Here is a 3,054-nt window from a genome sequence, read left to right as displayed (position 1 = left end):
TGTTTAGAGTGGTCCGGCTGAAGCAGCATAGAGGCAATTTGGGGAAGCAGGGAGTGTTGGAGAGGCTGAGTGGGACCGTGGGCTGCCTGAGTACCCCCTGGGGGTGAGATGGGGAGGAAGGGCACCCTGGTAGATGTGGAGCTCCCAGTGCAGCACAGCTGTGGGTGCAGCCAACTGTGCCAGACAGTTGCCCTGGCCTTTCTGGGATCAGGGCTCTGCTCTGTGGCAGCGGGACGGGTGGTGTTATCAGACAGCCCAGCTGGCTCAGAGGTGGCCCCCCAGCGCTGCTAAATCTGGGCCATGGGCTCCTGCTGCAGGAAGAGGGAAATGCAGGCAGGATGTCCTCTCCTGTGGCTGACAAGTCCTTTCTCATGAACCCATGCTGACCTCGCTGGCCACGTGGCGGGGCTCCCCCACTTGCCACCCTGAAACCTGTGCCTGCTCACTGGGCCACCCACACCCCAGCCAGGCCTCGGGGATGGGGGTGGCCTGGGGCACCAGAGCCAGGCAGCAGTGTGCCTGCTGTCAGCCACACCCAGCCTCAGCGGCAGCCAGCGCCAAAGCCCGCATCTTCCTGCTCCCAGGCTTCTCCCTTTGGCGTGACCGGAAAACCGAGATCCCAGAGGAAGCCAGTGTCTGAAAAGGATCGAAACTCAGGAATCCCTGGCTCCAGCTGGACACGTCGGCTGTGTCTTGCTCAGAGGTCGGTGCAAGGAGTGTGAGAGGCTCTCCGGACCCCTCTCCCTACCCATCCCCCCTCTCTGAGGGGTATCTCAGGGCTGTGGGGCACAGGCTAGGCCCTAGTAGAGCGAAATCTACAATGGCGGGGCGGTGGGGGGACACCCAAGTGGCAGCGGGAGAGGTGTAAGCTAGACATAGAGAAGAACTTCCCCTCATGGGTGAGACCCCACTTAATTTCCCTGGGTTCCCCAACTCCCCTCTGCCTCATCACACTCAAGTGCTCCCAACTTTCCTCCTCCCTGCCTTCAACTTGAGGCCCTGCCTCCCTAGTGGAGTGTCTCATCTTTCCCCACATTTCCTCCTCTTCTCAGGGTCCCCATCTGGTAAACAATTTCATGACCTGTTCTGTTGCTTAAGCCAGAGACTGGCACTTGTCCCTCTCTCTCCACCATCCCCTGCTACCTCCTTCCCTGGCGTATCTCCTGGGTACACCCACAGCCTCCTTGCTGTGGGCTTGCATCTGGTTTTACCCCTCCGGTGATGCCTTCAGGGGAATCTGACCAGGTGACTCCCTGCTCAGACCTCCCCTTTCCAGGTGTGCTGCTGGCTCCTGCCACCTCCACTTGCCTGTCTCCTCCATCTCATCCCTCCGGCCCTAGGAGTCTAGCCTCATCTGATCACCATATGACTCTTCTGCCTCTGGGCCTTTGAGGGGGTCTTTGCCCTACCTGGAATCCCTTTCCCTGGAGTCTGCAGACCCCTCCAGGAAGCCCCAAGCTAGAAGCAACCCTGTGCAGCCCACAGCCACCAGCTGGGCCCCACTGGGTCACTGAGCACTTTTGCCCCTGGGCTACGATACCATGTTTGTGTTCCTGCTAGTCTGGTGCTCAGGAAACCCCTGCAGGATGTGCTTGGTCCAAATCCTCCCTAGACTGCCTAGAGCACACACTATACCCTTCAACTTGCACAGAACTGCAGTCCCCTTCCCCAGGTTGGGGTGCCACTGCCTGGGGGTCAGGGTGGGGATGGCACAGCAAGGAGCTGGCCAGACAGTCCCCTTGTTATACCTCATGCCCAGTCTGGTGCCTGGCCATGTGGGCACTGGGCTCTGGGGAGGCAGAGAGCCTTCAGCCACACTGACCCGGTGCCTCCAGCATGCTGGGGATGTGAGCAGCACCTACACTTGAGTCCCCAGAGCACTGAGCCACTGATCCACAGGCACCAAGTAAGATGGGCCCAGCCCCCACATTCTGCCTGCACTGACTTGCATCCCCAACCCCCACCCCCACACCTCTGTCCACACCTGGGTCTGGCTCAGGGCTGAGGAGCAGGGACAGCGAAGAGCTGGGATGGTCATGTGTGCCTCAGCCCATGGCAGGAACCACCATCCTCAGGCTGGGCCAGCCAAGCTTCCCAGCAGTTGCCTCCTCCCCCAACACATCCCTGAGCTGACTGCCCACTGTTCAGAGGCACAAATAGCCTCACTCTAGACTAAGCTCCAAGAGACAAAGTCTGTTGGAGGTGACCTCTGCCACCTACCTTCTCTACAGGGACACTACTGGGGCAAAAAGCCCAACCCCAAGCACAGCCCCTCAGTGCTTGCCATCTTGTTGCACTCCTATGCATGGGGAAACTGAGGCACAAGGAAAGGAAGAGAGGAACTCAGGTAATATAGCAAGGAATTTAGGGGTAGAGTTAGGACAAAAGTCTCGTTCTGGGACCAACATCACACCTTTGAGGTCAGCTTCACAGCCAGGCTGCTCACCTGCCAGCACTTGGCCTCCTACTCTGGCTGCTCTGACACTTGGCTGCACTGGAGTGTTTATGCTTCTGCTCCAGTATCCCCCATCAGGCTGGCAGCTCTTAGGGCCCTCCTCAGCCCAGAAATGGGTGGTGCAAATGCAAGGCTCAGGGACAGTGGCAATGGTCTGTTCTCCATGGGACCTCTCCCCAGGAGCCATGACCTAGTCCACCCCCCTTCCATGGGCCCCTTAGCTTCATTCTCTCTCTTCCCCTTCATTGCCCAACTTTGGTAAGAATCACCTGCACTCACTGCAAGACTGACCTCATCCTGCTCCCTCCTCCACCTCCCACTCTGCTCCACTCAGGAGCACCAGGACACAAGCCTCTCCTGGTTTTCCTGAAACCCTGCATGCCGAATGTTTCCTGTCTCCCTGGAAGCCTCTCCCTCTCTGGTCCCCTCCTTGGGGGAAAGGGTCCCATCCTAGACCCTTTGCTCTGCTTCCTCTCCAGCTCTCCAGCCCAGCCTCTCTCCTGAGCCTTGGACACTACACCCAGTCCTTGCTGGATGTCGCCTCAAGGTGGGATCTCCCACTCCTCTGCCCCAAAGCCCAGCCATGGCGCCATTCAACT

The 3,054-nt window shown here is 59.0% G+C and overlaps 1 protein-coding gene across 1 annotated transcript in view; it reads right to left on the bottom strand.

Moving 5' to 3' along the window:
* The window catches only part of FLT4 (fms related receptor tyrosine kinase 4), a 41,841-nt gene that overhangs the window by 36,961 nt on the left and 1,826 nt on the right, over positions 1–3,054 (bottom strand). The window lies entirely within an intron of this gene.

Source organism: Lipotes vexillifer, unplaced genomic scaffold, assembly GCF_000442215.2.
Source record: "Lipotes vexillifer unplaced genomic scaffold, Lipotes_vexillifer_v1.1 scaffold1911, whole genome shotgun sequence".
NCBI lineage: Eukaryota > Metazoa > Chordata > Mammalia > Artiodactyla > Lipotidae > Lipotes > Lipotes vexillifer.
This window is presented reverse-complemented; position numbering and strand designations above follow the sequence as displayed.